This window comes from Geotrypetes seraphini, chromosome 3 (genome assembly GCF_902459505.1).
Source record: "Geotrypetes seraphini chromosome 3, aGeoSer1.1, whole genome shotgun sequence".
Lineage (NCBI taxonomy): Eukaryota > Metazoa > Chordata > Amphibia > Gymnophiona > Dermophiidae > Geotrypetes > Geotrypetes seraphini.
In genome coordinates, this window is record NC_047086.1 from 115,597,153 (window position 1) to 115,616,678 (window position 19,526).

Consider the following 19,526-nt stretch of genomic DNA (forward strand, 5'->3'; position numbering starts at 1 on the left):
GCATAAAATCTGTTTTATTCTTTGGGATCTTGACAGGTACTTGTGACCTGGATTGGCTACTGTTGGAAACAGGATACTGGGCTTGATGGACCTTTGGGCTGTCCCAATATGTCAATTCTTATGTTAAAATATCTGTGGAATTTTTTAGTTCAGGTTTTTTTTTTTCCTTTAATAAGTAATGCAAAAAAAGAGAAAAGCCCAAAACAGGATAACAAATAATAAGCAAAACAGGAACATTGGGAATTATACCAAAAAAAATGCAAGCAAATCACATCTGCAAAGATATCCATGGTCTCTTGGCATAGAGGAGTAGCCTAAGGGGGCTTTGATCCTGGCAAACTGGGTTTGATTCCCACTGCAACTTATTGGGCAAGTCACATAATCCTCCATTGCCCTAGGTACAAATCTTAGATTGTGAGTGCACTAGGGACAGTTAAAGTACAGTACCTGAATATAATGTATACAGCACTGTGTATATCTAGTAGTGCTATAGAAATCTAATACAGGATTTAGGAATTGTACTAATACCAAATAGTTCAAAATACATCAAAAGAAGCCATACACAATCTATTTGAAGATTTAAAAAAAAAAAAAAAAAAACAACCCCCCCCCCCACACACACACAATTTAAACAGCTTAAATCAAAATACAATTTAAACAAATTCATATAAGAAAGTTTTCAACTTTTTACAAAACCTCAAATAACTAAATTTGGTTCTTATTTGCACTGGTAGATCATTGTAGATAATGATAGTAGCATTTACAAAAGAGGAGGTAGACTGGTGGTTAGATTGCATTTATTTATTTGTATATTTATATTCCACACTATTCAAAGTTCTAGGTGGATTACAACAAACACACAAAGTATTAAATTGAGACATTAGACAATGAACAGTCAAGGACAAGTTACAATGAAAATAAGTCCCAAATGATTAGGAGGAGAATACATTCAAGGAGACCCCATAGGCACATAAGAACAAAATGGTTTCAAGCTCATTTTTAAAAGATCCAAAGTTGGACATTATATGAAGAGTAGAGGGCAAGGCATTCTACAGTTTCAGTCCCATGATGCTCCTTCATCGGCGTGACTAGGAGGCGCATGGCCATTGGCACCTCCGGCGTTGCCCAGGTGATTTTAACAGCTCAACGGCTTTTGCTGATGTTAGCAGGAGGCGGAGCTATTGGGAGACTGTGTTGCTGAAGAATTAACAGCAGGGTATTCTGGAGTGAGATGACCAGTAGTTCAGTCTTAGCCTCTTCTTTGGTTTTGAGGCTGAGGAACTTTTAGGGGGTCTGTCTACCGAGAGAAAATTCTTCCCAGAAGCCCAAGAGACATAAGGTGGAGTTACCTAAAGAGGACTCAGGGGTGCCTAGTAAAGCTTTTTTCTCCTGAATTTGTTAATTTCACGTGGAGGGCTTATTTGGATAGCTGGATCCTTATATGAGGTCTGGCAGTGAGCCAGAGGGTGCACTAAGGGACTTGGGTTCCAAGGGTACATCAGGGTCATTGGCAGCAGCTGACAAGGATCCTGTGGACCTTTCTGACAGGGACTCAGAGGGCGAGGGATCTGTCTCTATGTCCTTTCTGTTACAGAGCGAGTCTTCCCTGCTAGGAGATATAGGATCACCTATGGGAGGATCCCACAGTATGCCAGATGTTCAAGCCTTTGGCACTATTAGAGATCATTACTGGCTCCCTGCGGGAATTAGAATTAGACTCCCAGCAGGCCCCTTTTACTCAGTGTTCTATCCTGAGCGGAGTAAGAGTGCAGCCCATGTCTTTTCCCTGGCTTTTTAATATGAATATTTTAGTCATAGAGCACTGGGATGCTTGCTCCTGATGGCTCTATAAAGGTAGCCAGGACAATGACTGGACTGTATCCTATGGCACAGGAGTGTCAACAAATGTTCGCTCAGCCTAAGATGGATTCCTTGGTTGCTCAGGTAAAGTGCACATCCCTGCCAAGTGAATGAGGCATAATATTAGAGCAGGGGTGCCCAATCTGCGGCCCAAGGGCCACATGTGGCCCCATGAAGTATTTTGTGTAGCCTCGGTCGAGGGCGATGCAGTGTTTTCCTCTGCTGGTTCCAGGGTTTACCGTCTTGCCGGCTCCCTCCTCTGTCTTGCTGCAGCGTTTGTGCGGCCCCAGAAAATTTTTTTCAAACAATGCGGCCCAGGGAAGCCAAAAGGTTGGACACCCCTGTATTAGAGGATACGGTGACGGGACAAAAGCGCACGAGACAATCGAGCGCCAACAATACCGAGCAGACAATCGCGTGCAGGACATTAGCGCACCGGACTTATACTTAATTTTAAAGTGCTCCGAGGGAGTGTGGGTAATGGGGGGGGAACCACCCCACTTAAGTTAGTACTGTTGCTGCTGCTGTTGGGGGTGGGGGTGGGGTTTGGCCACTGGTCCCTGGACTAGGCGGATAGTGCCCCGAGTGGACCACAGGAAAACTGCACTGGCGTGCTGCTCGATAAGGAGACAGTCCCCACAGGCAAAATATCAAATAAAATAGTCAAAAGTAAACCAGGTAATTAGTCAGAAACACGATGGGGGGGGGGGGGAGTTCAACCCCTGTCAGAATCCTGTCCAGGGTTCTTTATTCCTCAATAGGACAAAAATCAGAATGCAAACATAACACAAGAAAAAACTCCAAAGCAAAAATCCTGGTAGCAAATCAGGATATACAAAGTATCTGTGCTATAGCAAGTGCAGCACAGCTTCTTGCAGCTAGACCTCACCTGGGCCTAGGCCTTACCCTAGAGAGTTAATCTCACCAAACACGGTGTAATAACCTTCACTGCTTTACTTCACAAAACACCAAAGCAAAAAAGTAAATGTTCAGGAGGCCCTCAACTCTGCTCCTGAGCTGGGGCAGGAGAACTGCCAAGTTTGTCTTCATACAAATATCATGCAATATTCAAATATTCCCACCCAAGGTCTTGACAAACTTCTCCCACTTAAAACAGTTCTCAGTCCCTGTACATTGCTGCATTCAAATCAAAAGCAATGCAGTTCAAAAAACAAACAAATCATTTCTCCAGCAAAACAAACTGTGAAAGCACCAGCCATAGTCCTTTATAACATTACAGCTAAAAAACCCTGCCCCACCTGGGGCCTTGCATTGGGCCTCAGCAGTGCTGTGAGCAAAAAGGAAAAAGCAAAAAAAAAACCAACCTCTTTCTTACTAAGTTGCAGGCTGCAACACAAGCCCTAGTAATTGTTCATATATATATTTAAAAAAAGCAGCATTCAAACAGTTCAGTTCTGAGCAATAGTGAGCTATGAAAACTTCTCACAAAACAAACACAGTTTTAGAGCTCAGTGGTAGAGAGTTGCGCGGGGACAGAAATCCCACCCGTCCCCGCCAAAATCCCACCCGTCCCCACCCATCCCCGTGAGGAATCCCTCCGTCCCCACCCGTCCCCGTGAGGAATCCCTCCATCCCCACCCGTCCCCGCGAGGAATCCCCTCCGTCCCCACCCGTCCCCGCAAATAATCCCCTCCGTCACCACCCTTCCCTATAAACTTCAGAAATAGTTATTTTATTTAATTATGCTACTGAATTAAAGGCTCTGGTAGAGACCCATTTACAAATAAGCAAAGAGACTTTACTAATTTGGAAAAATTAATTGGGAAGAATACATACTTTGTAAATGGGTTTCTACCAGAACCTCTAATGTAAATATAAAATATAAATACTCAGCTGATGAGAACCCACAAACTGTCAGCTGAGGACTTCCTTTGCAGTTGGCCGGGGGTCCCTTTTGCCAAGCTTGGCAGGCAGCAGTAGCGTCCCTGAGTCACAGATGCTGGCACCTCAGTGGCTCATGGATGCTGCCAGCGACTGCTGCGCTTGGTGGAGGGGAGTTCTGGCCATCTCTAGAGGAGGTCCTCTGCTGGCGGTGCTTGGGGATCCCCACCAGTCACAGCAAGGGTCAACAAGTACTTCAACACTGTAGAAATAAAACCAGAAATGCATTTCCTTTTCTTTTGAACACAATACAAAGACATCTGCCATATACATTTCCCAAAGCTAACATATTTTAGTCAATAAATTCCGTTTTTTACCTTTGTTGTCTGGAGACTTATTTTTCCATAAAGTTGGTCCCAGTTTCTTTTTTCCTCTTTCCCATCTTCTGTAAATTCTTCTGTTGCTGTCCATTGGTTCCCCCTACCATGGTCCAGCATTTATCTCTTTCTCATCTTTCGTGCCTGCCCACCAGCCCCACGCCCAACATTTCTCCTTCTATCACCCCTCTCCAGCATTATGCCACATCTCTCCCTCCATTCCCTTCACCACTGTCCAATATTCCTCCCTCTTGCATCCCTTTCAATCTGCCCCATTGTTCCCTTGCCACATTTCTCACTCTCATCTTTTTCTTCCCTATCATATTCTGTACCTTCCTCCCTACGACCAAAAATTCTCCTCTTTCTTCCATTTCCCGTGTGTACACAACCATCTCTCTTTCCCGCTCATTGACACACCCACACCCAATTCTCCCTTTCTATTCCCTCCCCCATCTCAGCATCTCTTTCCCTCCTTTCCTCTCTCCCCAGTTCATGACTTCTGTGTCCAAAAATGCACTCCCTTCCACCACTTCATTCGAGTCCAGATAACAGCAGGGGTTGGAGGCAGCCTGCAGCAAGCCATATGTAGCCGACCCAGAAGTCTTCCCCCGAAGTCAGAGCTGACATCAGAGGGAAGGCTTTGCATCAGTCTGGTGGCGGCTGAGGTGTCAGGTGGGAAGGGGTAGATACTGGATGTAGGAGGTGAGAGGAGACAGACTGTAGATAGAAATGGGGAGGGATCAGACACACTGGATGAAAGGGGAAAGATAAGACAAACTGGAATGCCTGGGGAGAGAGAAAAAGACAGATGATGGATGGAAAGAAAAGAAGAGGGGAGGAAGACATTGAATGGAAAGGAGGAGAGGGGGAGGATGCGGATGGAAGGGAGGAAAGAGAAAGATGGAGCAGACACTGAATAGAAGGAGAAAGAGAAATGAAGCAGATGCTGGGCTGAAAGGGGGGAAAGATGGGCAGATGCTGGATGGAAGGGGGGGAGAAAGAAGGGTGGATGATGGATGGGATGACAGAGGGGGCAGAAAGGAGGAAGAGAGGAGACAGATCAGATGCTGGGCAGAAGCAGCAGACAGAGGGGCAGATGCTGGATGGAAAGAGGGGGAGGGGCAGATGCTGGATGGAAAGGGACCTCAGGTCAGCATCTGAATGGCCGTGCAAGTCTGCATGGGTCCAAATAGTGCCACACACTGCTAGACCTCCCCCCAGTCCATTGTGCTTTCTAGAAGCCAGTATTGTGGTGCAGCCTGGTCCCTGCTAGGTTTTCTCCCCCTAGAATGGGACAGACTGTGCTTTTGCCGGCAGAGGCAGAGTGGTGAGCCTGCACGATGTCGCAAACTATCCCCCCTCCCCACCCCACCCCACCCCACCCCACAAATGTCCTCCACCCAGAACAGGATCGAATCTGGGTTCCCAGTAGCTGAGCAGTGAGCCTACCGAGGTATCCCCTACTGAGAATGGAACCAACTCTGCAGTAAGAAGACTTAAAGAAGACTTAGAGCCATAGAGCACGAGACTCCCACGGGGATGAAAACAGCCTACCTAAATTCTGGCGATGCAGGCATGCAGCTTACGTCCGGCGTCGCGGCAGGAAATAGCCATGCTGAGCACTGAGCTCAGCACGTACACAGATGAAAGCCTTGCTTGCTGATTGGTCCGGCGGCACGGCGGGGCGGGGCCGCCGGACCAATCAGCAAGCAAGGCTTTCATCTGTGTACGTGCTGAGCTCACTGCTCAGCATGGCTATTTCCTGCCGCGACGCCGGACTTGTAAGCTGCATGCCTGCATCGCCAAAATTTAGGTAGGCTGTTTTCATCCCCGTGGGAGTCCCGTGGGCCAGGCGGCGTCCCCGTGGGAGTCCCGTGGGTCAGGGGGGCATCCCCGTGGGAGTCCCGTGGGCCAGGGGGTGTCCCCGTGGGAGTCCCGTGGGCCAGGGGGGGAACCCGCGGGATTCCCGCGATCCCCGTTCCCGTGCAGACCTCTACTCAGTGGGCCTTACAGGCAACTCCTATTTCCATGGCTTCTGGGTCTGGAAATACCTGTTTACCAATGTCAATTTGTTCCTCCTGAGGCATGGCCTCAGCTTCCTGGCCAGGAGCTACAATCTCCACTTCCATGGATTCCAGGCTATTTAGTTGCTCTGGTCTGGCTGGCTGCTGAACACTGGAGAGAGGACCTTTGCCCTTCCTTATCCTCTCTAACTCTGGAGAGAAAGCTGCTGGCTTTTCAGTGTGAGAGCCACACCCTGCTCTCAGTGTGCCTGCGCTGTTCTGAGGCTCTCTTGGGCTCCCCCTGTGGATATTGTAGTAACTGCAGGGTTTTCTCCCAGGGGCATTTTGCCTAAACCTAATATTCACAGGTTTGGGAGCAAACCTAGCAGAGCTGAGCTTAGTTTCCATGTCCTCAGCTTTTGAATAGTAAGATAGGACTTCAACTTCAGCTGAGACCTCCCTAATGTATTCAGGGAACCTAGGCTAATGGCCCCAATGGGGCTTGGGGTTTCTAGCTGGGAACACATCAGGCACAGAGTCTGACTGATCACAGTGTGTGGGAGGGAACCCCCTCCCACATTACAGAGGAAATTGACGTTTTCCCCTAACAAAGGGAAAAATGCCTCTTCCCTCTATAATGGGGGGGTTACCCCCAACACCTCCACCCAATGGCAGCGCAAACAGTACTAACTTAACTGCGAGGGTTCCCTCCCCAAACCCTCCCCCCCTTGGAGCACTTTAAAATTAAGTTTAAGTCTGGCGCGCAATTGTCTGCTTGGTATTGTCAACACTTGATTGTCCTGCGCATTTTCAACTAAGAACCGAGGATACATAAGATCGCAGAGTGGATGTGGTACTGAAAAGGCAGTTTGAAGCTTTGGCCTTAGGGATCAAAGCAGCTGCAGCAGCCTCTTTGTCATACAAAGAGCGTGAGCTTACCCTGGCAAAGGATGAGCCATTGCCCCAACTTATGCTAGCAGGGGTGGATTATGTAGATGATGCTCTCTCTAACATTATTAGAGTCATAAGCAAAGTCTTGGCTTTTTTCATTTCAGCCTGCAGAATGCTATAGATAGACAATGGGCAGGAGATTCTACCTCCAAGGCTACTCTCAGCAGACTCCCTTTCAAAGGAAAGATGTTGTTTGGAAAGGGTCTGGATGATCTGATGTCTTGCATTTGCAGATCGCTGGCCAAAATCTCTGCCTGACAGCAGACCGCAAACTTCATGAGGTTCTGGGTGGTATAATCGTCATAATTTAGGCACTTCTTAGGAGGAGCCTCATCTCAGAGATCTGTTAGAAATCAAGATAGAGATTCACAGGACCTAGGCAAAGCCAAGTCTCCAGCTCTCATCCCACAGCAGCCTCCAAGAAAGCACAATGATGCCAGGGTCAAAGTCTTCCCCCTAAGGATATGAGGAAGGCTCTTGGTGTGGCTCTTAGTGTATGCAGCTGGACTCAGATCTTTTCAGACCGCTGGGTGCTGGAGATCATTCAGGAATGGTACAAGCTCAAGTTTAACCATCCCTTAACAGACTGGTTTGTGAACTCCCCAAATGGGCAACCAGAAAGGTCATGCAGAGTCTTGGCAACAGTACAGAGACTTCTAGAAATTTGGGCCATAGAGCCAGTGCCACCAGAAGAATCAAACTCAGGCAGATACTCCATATACATCATAGTGCCCAAGAAAGGCTCAGGGAACTGGAGACCCATTCTGGATCTCACACATGTCAATGAGGCCCTGAAGATTTCATACATCATAGCGGTGATTCCGGGGAATTTCTAGCTTCTCTAGACTTGCTTGAATCCTATCTACATATTCACATATTTCCAGAATACAGGAAATTACTGAGATTCCCTGTGCTGTAGAGACATTATCAGTTCTTGGCACTTCCCTTTGGGTTGGCAACAGCACCCTACACATTCACCAAGGAGATGGTGGTAGTAACAGCGCATCTCCGTAGGGCAGGATTGCAAGTGCATCCATATCTGGATGACTGACCAGAGCTCCGTAATTATCAGAAGGGGAACAAGCAGTGGCTCAAGTTGTTCAGATCTTGCAACTTTTCTTCCAGAGGCAAGCAGACAGAAGCTTTGTACTCAGATAATGGACATGATGGCCAAGCCAGCCCCATCTGCATGACACTAAGTACTATGCTTCATGGCAGCCACTATAGATGTGGTCCAAGAAGTGAAGGTTTGGATGCCCTAATCCAGCCATTGCCAAAAAATGAGCTTTTGTATATGTTTCCTCCTTGGCCCATGGTAGGGCGAATACTTCACAGAATAGCAAACCATCCAGGGAGAGTGGTCCTCGTAGCTCCAGATTGTTCATGTGAACCTTGTGCTTCTTCAGAGGGACCAGGGTCTCAGACTTACAGGTACAGCCTGATCTTCTATCGCAGGACCCGTTGGTCATAGAAGATCCAGGTCACTTTGGTCTTATAGCATGGCTCTTGAGCACATGTTTGTTAGAGCTCAAAAAATTCTCAGAGATTTGTCATTGTTACTTTTCTCAGTGCCAAGAAGCCTGTTATGGTCTCCACTTACACTAAGGCATGGGAGACATTTCAACACTAGTGTATGAAAGAGAAGGTGGAGCCATTTAATGCTCCGCAGTGGTGCTAGCTTTTCTCCAATCAGGTCTCGACAAAGGCCTCACAGCTGCATCACTCAGGGTCCAAGTGGCGGGCCTCTTGTGCTTGTGGGATCTTAACATCAAGACCATTATCCTCGTGGCCTTTAAATCAGCGAGATGAGTCAGTGCTGCAGACCCTGTCATGTAGGGAGCCCTAAATCAAGATCATGGAGACGGGAGTTTCCTTGTGCACAGTCCCATCCTTTATGCGTTTCATGTCAATCAAGAGGTAAGATTACCAGCATTAGGTAAATTTACGTGACAACTTGTATTAACAGTTAACAAAATGCTGCTCTGTTAACCTACTTTCAAACCGAAGTTAAATACCTAATACAGTTTAGCATATAGACTCCTTATCCTTTGAGAATTCTGAAATCAAAGCTCTGGATGAGAAAGGCTTAGTAAATAAAATCTGTGCAGAAGGATGCTACATCTCTGAATAGCACAGTAAAATCTTTCAGAGTAGAGATGATCATAGTTCTTCCTCAAGCATAATAGCACTAGGGGATGTAATTCAAAATCTGTTATTAATATAATCAGGCAAAGAGTACATAAAAGTCACAAGAGGGAAATCACAAATAGATCCAAGGACCTGACACAGACCTGATAGGACAAGGTTTTCATCCTTCTTTTTTTTTTATACACCATCTCTGATTATCAGATGCTGATTTCTTAATCGTTTGGGGTTGCCAATATCATCATTTAAGACATCACAATTAAAGCAAACTAACCTAGAGTGTTTTAAGTTGTTCTATGTTTCCTTAGAAGATACAAAAGTGCAGGGAAGGGCTTGCCTTAGGTATTATATGTCATGTGAGGATTCTGGCACCTGTAACTTAAATGTATAAATATTTTCAAAAAAATTTAAATAGTGAAAGAGCGCCCTTAGTTCTAATGCTCGCAATGAAACAAAGCCGGCAACACTAAATGGGCCAGCCACACACCATCTTCAGGGTGCTCACATGTGCATTTTGTGCAAAAAAATGAATAAAGTGTCAAGTGTTCACATCAAACAAAGTGCCAGAATCATAATTATCACATGGCATATGATACCCCACTAACGCCAAACCCCGCAGACCCAAAGGCAAATGAAAAATAATAGTAACTCCAAGTACTTAGCAGAATAAAAAGCCGTTTCTGATAGATGAAGCACTAGTAGTCACAAAAGATAATGGTATTCACAAACTGTTACTGCATTCCATTCCTGTGTCCAACCATGGTCCAACGGAGCAAGGTTTCGGGGCAAACACCTCTTCATCAGGAACCGGATCAGAGAAATAAAATAAAACGCCAAGGAGTATGGGTATGAGTGGGCTGGCAAGGCAAAAAAAAAAGGGAGCGCTCTTTCACTGAGGGCGCTCTTTCAGTATTTGAATATTTTTGAAAAGATTTATACATTTAAGTTGCAGGTGCAGAATCCTCACATGACATATAAAGCAAGCCCTTCCGTGCACTTATGTGTCTTCCAAGCATTGAGGGACCCTTGGGGCTTTTCTTCTAGGATTTCTTAGGGCAGAGGAACAGTCAGACTACATTCCAGAAGTTCTTAGATCAATATTAAAACCATTGGCAATACTAAATGCTGTTGCAATGGCAGAAGCATGCCTGGGAAGTATGCACTTGGCTATCACAAAGATAGAACTAATATGCTTTTAGTTGTGATGAAAGGTACATCGTGTATCAGGAAAGAGTTTTCTGTATATCTATAATATCTGTTATAGGTTGTTTTCTAAGTATGTCATAGCTACGAAGGCCATTCAGTTGTTGACCATTTAACTCTGTGTCAAGGGGTTAGATACGGGTGATCATGGTACAGAGACTCTGAACATACATGTAGTGTAAGTGCATCTATCCCAGTGTAATTTTAGACTTCAACAAGCACACTTTAAATAGCCCTTAAAGGAGAGCTTAGTTTTGACATACACGTTTCTGCCTACCCACTGAAAGTAGGGTACTATATGGCTCCAGAAAAAGGAGGACGGATTGAGACATTCAGGCTTTACTTCCACTGCTTTCAATGGAAGTAAAACCCAGATATCTCAGTTTTTCCTCCTTTTTCTGGAGCTCTGTGGTAACCCTGGCCTAATTTGCATCTGACATTCTTTCATTTATACCTGGGTATGTACCACAATACATGATTCACTATCTAGAGTTCATGATAAATGGCCTCAGCTTGCACATTTTAAGCTGTGAATGGCAATTTTGGAACTGGTCGTGTGTAGCTATGTGTGACTTGTTTGTGTAAGTGCACAGAATAGCGGCATTTATGCCTGTAAGTGCACCACACACTATTTTGATAAAGAAGTCCAGTCCATAAGTGCTTTAGCATGTAACTGCAAAGGGACGTATTGTGACCAGTCAGACACAAGGCCTGCCAAGGTCCCAGTTAAGCCAGGGGAAAAAGTAAAAGTAAAAACACGGAAGGAAAGTTCCAAGATCTCCCAGGGTTATGATTCTGGAAATAATGCCATTGACCACCAGAGGAAGCCGGATTTGTCTGAGGAGGAAGTAGGTGAGCTTTACCCGAGTCACCACCGGGGGAGCCCAAGAGGTCCCTGGAACACTGCTGACTCAACTCAGAACAGGGCACGCCCCTAGAGTATGTAAGCCAGCAGTGGCATTCAAACAAGCAGGCCGGTTAGGGAGGAAGTTCAGGCCTTGCCTCCCTGAAGATCCACCTGGGCCAAACAGGAGCAACAGACCTATGCCTATGGAGCTGACTGAGGCTGGACAAGTGGAAGACTTGCCATTCCTGAATGGAGAGCCCATGGACTGTCAAGAAGCTTGTGCAGGTTGTGAATCTAATTATCCTGAGCCTATGCAGGTGGACTTGGCCTCAAGCTACAAACAGTGAGTGTGGATTATTTGGAACTGTTTGTTTGCTGTGTTTTGTTTTTTCTTGGATGTTGGTTTTTTGAGAAAGCTAGGAGTGTGTGGGGAGAGGTTTTGTTGTCACCCTGGGTGGGATTTTGAAGGCCATATCTGTGGCTGTATTTTTGACAAAACCTGTGTCACTCTCCTTTCCTGGCAGTCATATAATATTGCCAGAGGCTTTCCTCATTTTCTTTAATTACTGAGAATTGTGGAAACAAATATCCTGAACTTTATTTTTGATTTGCTGAATTACCTGCTTTGGAGCAGGCAGTGCTAGCTCTGTGGAGAGCTGAAGTCTCAGGAGCAATTGGGACTTAATTAGGATTGAAAGAAAGTTTGGACTTTATTTTGGACTGTTTTATTTTCTTGCCCTTTTTGGCAGTTTTGCTTTAATGCTGTGTGGAATCCTGACTAATGTTGCAAAGGTTTGATGAATTACTTACCTGCATGAAGAAATGAGTAAAATGAACTATTTCTCTAAACAACCTCAATTGTTGGGACTTTATTTTGTTTTGCTTTAATTTTGATTACTGCTGAGAGTCCAGTCCTGCAGGGTGACTCCATGTCGGGTCACACGCTGGTGCACTGTTTATTGTAACCACCGGGATTGCTATAGAGCCCAGCCCTGGGCTACAGTGGTGGTCACAGTATACATGGATGGAGCATGGGCGTGTCTCCAATTTATGCGTGTAACTTATAGAATACTATCAGTTAACAGCAGGGAACACCTAGTTATTCCCAATTGTTTCTGCCATTGATAGGGGTAAATGATTCTGCCTAGTTTTAGGCTCGACAATCACTGATCCCTCTAAACCAGAGGTGTCAGAGTCCCTCCTCAAGGGCTGCAATCCAGTCGGGTTTTCAGGATTTCCCCAATGAATATGCATGAGACCTATTTGCATGCACTGCTTTCATTGTAAGCTAATATATCTCATGCATATTCATTGGGGAAATCCTGAAAACCCGACTGGATTGTGGCCCTCGAGGAGGGACTTTGACACCCCTGCTCTAAACTGAGCGGGAGTCCTCCACCCACAGTCCTGCCAGTGGTGGTGGAGGGTGCTGTTTCACTATCACATTTTCAATAGTGAGGGGCAAGCAAATTGTGCAGGACTCCAGGGAAGCCTGCCTGTTCCTAATGACTGAAAACACAGTATTGAAGCAATGCAGTTGGAGGACTCCTGCTATGCTTAGAGGAGAACAGCAATGCCAATGCTAATGTGCACTTTCTGCAGCTATTCCTATCTCTCTTCTTTTCTACCTTTCAAAGTCCTTGGATCAATGTAGTCTTGTTGGAATTTTTATTTTCTTATTTTTTTCTTCTATTTCTATTTCTTACTTTTATTACCCAACTAATTGTTAATTTTCCAGGTACTTCAGTTAGATTGTGAGCCTTCGGGACAGTAAGGGAAGTTCTAAGTACCTATTCTTTATTTATTTATCTTTATTTATTCATCTTATTTTTATTGTATCCTTTAATGTATATTTTCTCTGTAAACCTATATTACTTATAATTTTAATGCATACTATTGTCTATTTTCTGTAAACCGCTTAGAATCCTAACGGAGTTTAGCGGTATATAAGAAATAAATTACATTACATTACTAGTATTCTATAATAGCATCTTGTCACACAGATGTCATTATAGAATTGGTGTACAACAGCATGCAGTATCGGCACTCTTCACTGGAGGCGCCCAATTATAGAATTGCGCCCTTAATGCATAGGGTCCTATATTACACAATGTATAAAATAAATGGGGAAAAATGGTTGTTCTTCTTTCAAAAACGTGCATGCTTATCTTTTACAATTGTTGGTCATATCTTTTATAAACACCTAAAAATGAAATAGAACTATCAATAGAAAGTCATGGTAGAGATCTGTTGCAGTACTTTTTATGAATAATGCCAATGGGTTATATATATCAAATGCATTTTGAAGGACTGGGGCTTGTTACTGTGGATATGCAAAAAACAGTAAATCTCTTTTTGTATTTCCTTTTTGGGGGAAAAAAATAAACTCTCCACCTAGCCCTAGGGTACTTGATAATACAGTAGAGGACTTGAAGAGCTGATTAAGGAAAATGAAGTTGTCTGCTAAATGTTTCATTATAAATATAGTAGCATCCAAACCATTCTCTGCTTCATGCTCATATTTCTCTTTTTTTAAAAAAAAAAAATCTTTATTGATTTTTAAACCTTGACAGTGCAATACAATTACTTGAACATAAATAGTTCATAAAATGCACTATTAAATACACAATTTATACATAAAACAATCATTTTCTCCCCCCCTCCTCCCAATTATTAATACAAGAAGACAATTATGTGTTTACAAAATTATAATTAAGTAATTTTAATAATCAAAATACATTTCCCTCCCCCCACCTTCCCCTGGATGTTTAAGGAAAACCAACAACAAAAATAAATAAATACATGACAATTATTAAGATGTAACAAATACAGTCAATGGGCTCCACACTCTGCTAAATCATGTTTCTCATTTCTTGTCCATTTTACTTATCATATAAATATTTTGCATTTGGAAATTATGTTCTATTATTCATTAAATATAAGAGGCATTTAGGGCTCCTTTTACAAAGCTGCGATAGCATTTTTAGCGCACATTGAATGCTGGCGGTAGCGTTTAGCGTGCGCGCTAAGTTCGCACTAAAACCGCTAGCACAGCATTGTAAAAAGAGCCCTTAGTTTTACCATCCCCCCCCCTTCTTTTCTGTACAGTTACTCCTCTTGGACTTATGAAAGAAAACATTTCTTTCAGTAAAAGGTTTTTTGTTCACCTGCATCTGGAAGTGTTTATTTTGGTCGTGTGTAATCCATCTATGGATTTAGATAGCACCAGATCCCCTTTTTTGTATTTGTTGCTTAAAAGTTTTATAAATGATGTAATTTGAATGTTGCCAGCATGTGCATGGTTTGGGTAAACGTTAGATATATCCTTTACCTGCCAGTCACCTTTGATATATGTCCTTTTCCATCCTCTGCTTTGCTTTAAAAAAAAAAAAAATTGTTCCACTGACCTCTGTCCTGTAAATCATCCTAGTGGATGCATATATATAAACTGATACAGTAAGTTTGGATGCTTGTGGACAGAATGCTTTTAGCCTTTATTTATTTATTTTTTTTTTTTACTTCACATGCTAAGAAAAGTATAACAACCAAACAAACAAAAATCCTGTTTATCTCCTTCCCTGACAAGATACAGGAATAAAGCTGGTGTAACAATAAACGCCTCAAATAAAAAGCTTCAAACATACCCCCACCCCCTGTTTTCGGAAACTGGAAATACCTAATGTACCTGAATATTGCAAGAACAAATTTGGATTTGGCTCATGCCTTTCTCTGAAGTTCAAAGCAAGTTAGATTCTGTATTTTTGTGTCCCCACTGGACTTACAGTCTTTTTTCTGATGTTATAAAAGTGCAAACTCTTACCACACTTTGCTAAAAGAACCCCTTGGCTAGGCTAGTTGTGTATGTTCATACATAGAATAATGGCCCTGATTGTTTTGGCATAACACCTGCCTTCAGACCCTTTTTAAAAATGGTTTTATTGCACCCTGATTTACCTATCAATCATTCAGCATCATGAGAAAATGTGGTGTTTAAAGGCTGGTGGTGGTGCGGGGAGAAGGTATGATGGTTCCTATTGGCAGAAGTTCTACTTTTTGCATCTAAAGGTAGTATCTTCACCTTTTATGGTGTTTTTGAGGTAGTTTATATATAAGAACTTTTTATTGACCACTTTGTTTTTAGAGGAAGGGTCTGTAATGAAGAGGTATCATTACTATTTTGAGCCGTTTTCTCCTATGCCTAAGAGTGATGTTTTTCTGTTCTCTTGGAATATGTTCTGTGGATAGTGTTAATCATAAAAGTACAGACAGGCTAATCCTTTGCATTATTGTTCTCTGTTGAGAGCCTGGTGTTTTAGAGCTATGCTACTTCTAGCCTTTTAACTTGCAATGGATAATTGGGATTATTCATTTTCTATTTATTTATTCATTAGGATTTATTTACTGTTTTTTTGAACTAATTCACCCAAGGTAATGTACATAGGCAAAGAACAATTACAACAGTAAAATAGTCCAGTAGCAGTATACATTATGGCATGGTGTGCTACTTGCAATATCAATACAGTACACATTAAAATATCATAGTGGACAGCACGGGTGTAAATGTAGATGGAACATAAAGACATAATATATAATAACAGGAGTTTAGATAGATGATCAGGATAAATAACTTGATGAAAAATAATAATAGTAATAATAATGTATTTTTATATACTGCCAAACCATTAGTTATTTTTAAGGTTTTTAATATTAAAGGTTGATGCCATAATACATACTTTAAGCACTATCCCTGATGACATAAAATTGAGAGCTTTGATTATTTATTCAAATTTCTGAAACTATAGACAGATTTATAGCGAAACGTGGCCCGATGTCATGAAATAATTCCAGCATTTTCCTTGAACAAAAAAAGAGCAAAAATGCAAAGAGGATTTTATCCATTCAGCTTAATGACATTATTAATTTGAAGGGTTTCAGATAGTTTGTGCAGAGAACAGGTGGCTTGGCAGTAATCTAAATGCCTTGCTACTTAGTGGTAGCAGTTTCAAGAGGTTTCATGTTTCTAGAGAGAGACCAAACAGAACATTGCCGAAAAGTGTCTGACACAATGATGTATCATCCTGGACCACACTTCCAGGACTTCATCACTCATTAAACATGCCTTTTCACTTGATGTTGCAGATTCCCAGCTGTCTCAACTGGAGGCAAGACTAACATTCAAAGATAATTCAGTAATGAAGCATTTTGCCTGCAGAGCTGATGAAACAGCACATTGCCTAAATCATTTTATTAAGCAGGAACCTACACACTTAGATTTTTTGTTCTAAAGGACTGCTTAAGTATGTATGCAATAAATTGGCACACTTCCTGCTTTAACAGGAAAGCATTTATAAATGGTCTGGATAGCATTTTAAATCCTGTGGGGGGTATTAAAATTCCTGGAATGCTTATACGCCAGTGTCTTAATGTACAACATAATCCACGAATTGTTGGTTGCAAAATATGAGGGTGATTCTATAAAGTGTTCGCCAACAGTTAAACACTGATTCTACATGTAATCATTAGAAGATTTGCATAAATATGAGGTCATGAACTTGCCACTGAGCGCTTATGTTTGCAGCACTGTACAAACAGCTCGGTAAGGTTTAATAATCTTGGTATATCAGTGTCTCACAACTGTGTTCGTGTCGACATGTGGCGATGTCTTGCTGAGTAGCGTTCATGATTGTTGTTGCATGTTTTTGTCTGCCGTCCCGAGAATGACAGAGTTTGAATTAGAGCAACGAACAAACAATAGGTTTCTTGTTAGACTTGGCAAGAGTGGAAGTGAAGTCAGGAACGTGTTAGTCCAAGTTAATGGGGATAATGCCATGAAGAAAACGGCAGTGTACAATTGGATTCAACATTTTTCTGAGGGGAGAGAAAGTGTCACTGATGATGAGAGGTCAGGACTACCAGTAATAAGCAGAACTGGCAAACACATTGCAAAAATTTGTTGAATTGTGCATCCAAATCATCAGCTGACTGTGAGAAGCATAGCAGACCAAGTAAACATCAATGGAGAAACAGGAAAATCTTAACTGAAAATCTTGGCTTGAGAAAGGTGTGTGTAAAAATGGTCCGTCAAGGCTTTTGCATCACGACAGTGCACCAGCTCACATTGCACTGTCTGTGAGGGAATTTTTAGCCAGTAAACAAATAACTGTATTGAAACACCCTCCCTATTCACCTAATCTGGCCCCCAATGGCTTTTTTCTTTACCCAAAAAGAAAGGAAATATTGAAAGAAAGACATTTTGATGACATTCAGGACATCAAGGGTAATACGACAACAGCTCTGATGGACATTCCAGAAAAAGCGTACCAAATTGCTTTGAAGAGTGGACTAGGTCCTGGCATCGGTGCATAGCTTCCCAAGGGAAGTACTTCAAAGCTGACCATAGTGATATTTAGCAGTGAGGTATGTAGCACTTTTTCAAGAATGAGTTCATGAACTTAATTGTCGGACCTCATATATAGTTTTTTAGGTTTGATATACCACAGCTTCCAATAAAAATGATCACAGGTTTACAATAAACAGAATAAGCAGGAGAAAAGAAAACTAATATAAAATAGGAAATACAGCAATCAGACCCTAAGACTTGCAGGCAGCTATAGGAGCTAGCAACCTCTCTATCTGATCCCCAAAGGCCAGATAAAAGAGATGGGTCTTCAATAACTTCTTGAACCTTTTCAAGGACACCTCAGTCTGGAGGAATAAAGGCAGCTCATTTCAAAGACGAGGTGCCAAGTCAATAAAATATAGGATCACAGGTACAGATTAATGGAGCCTCTGCCAACCATGCAGACCATGGGAGGATGCAGATCTCAAGACCTTCCCTGAAACATGGGGTACAACAAGCGAGGCCAAATACAGTGGCTCACACATATAAAGGTCCCTATGTCCCAATTCCAAATCTTAAAACGTATCTAATATCAGATTGGTAACCAATGGCATTGGGCCAACAATTAGTTGACATGATCCCCATACCAAGCACCACCCAAGTCATGCACCTGCATTCTGAAGGTTTGTAAGTACATACACACATAAATGGCAAAATTACACCTATGTTCTCTTCTGAAAATACATGTATATCTTCCATAACATGTATTTTACATAGAGCCTGGGCAGAGTGTGACCAGGAGTCAGTTGTAACATACAGAATTCAGTAAGTTATGTATGTTTCCCTGGAGCTAAAGCACACAAGCTTTGATGAGCTCTAAGACTGGCGAAAGTATTCACATCTAATTCTTAGTCATGTATTTTTACTATTATGCTGGTATTCATAAGAAAAATAGGCACCTACATTTCTTTATGGAATAGGCTCCTTGCAGGCACCATCGGAATGGCTAATTATAGGCCCCTAATTATAGAAGTAACTTCTATGAGGGTAAATATAAATGGGTGCCTAGTTTAAGAGGTCAAGTATGTATGTGCCTGTTCAGGCACTGTTTATAGCAGTATGTATGTGTCTTTATAAAATATAAGCTTAAGTGGCAGAAATTGCGCTTCAAATGCTGTTGACCTTTATACCGGCTCACATATAAAGTTTTGTAAGTATGTGAATAAATTAAAGTATTTTTTAGGCCTCATACATACTTCTGAACGCTGCATGCTGCACTCAGCTGTGCTTACTGACAGAACATGTGCCCTCATGACAATGTAGGTGTACGATACTTTTACACCAATTTGAATTTTATAGCAAGAAAATGACCTTATAGTTACCTCCTGCATGGGCTTCTAATCAACAGTGATGCGTTCCTTCACAACTAGATTTTAAAGTGAAGAAGCTCTATAAACGTGCTATAGCTGTCACCATGTCTGGGAATGAATTTTTCTATATGCTGTCTTTTATACACAGGTTAACCACATATTAAGCCCAATTTTGCATGGAGGAAGGGAAAAGGCCAGGACTTGAACGGCATGTATACTAATGCAAGGAGCCTAAAGAACAAAATGGGGGGGAACTAGAAGTCATGGCCAATAATGAGAGACTAGACATCATAGGGATCACAGAAACATGGTGGAACGAGGAAAACAAATGGGACACAGTACTACCAGGATACAAACTCTACCGAAAAGACAGGACTTACCAGAAAGGAGGAGGAATAGCACTATACATAAGGGACACCATTCACTCAACCACTGTGGACACAGCAGCGACAAATGCCCAACTGGAGTCATTGTGGGTCAAAGTACCAGGAAGCAACGGATCCGAGATAAAGATAGGACTGTTCTACCGTCCACCTGGGCAAACTGAAGCTGAGGATACAGAAATGGTAGCCGAGCTGAGAAGGGAAT

The 19,526-nt window shown here is 42.7% G+C and overlaps 1 protein-coding gene across 3 annotated transcripts in view; it reads left to right on the forward strand.

The window, feature by feature from the left end:
• SUPT3H (SPT3 homolog, SAGA and STAGA complex component) overlaps positions 1-19,526 on the forward strand; it is an 827,513-nt gene that overhangs the window by 666,902 nt on the left and 141,085 nt on the right. The gene's annotated exons all lie outside the window — the stretch shown is intronic.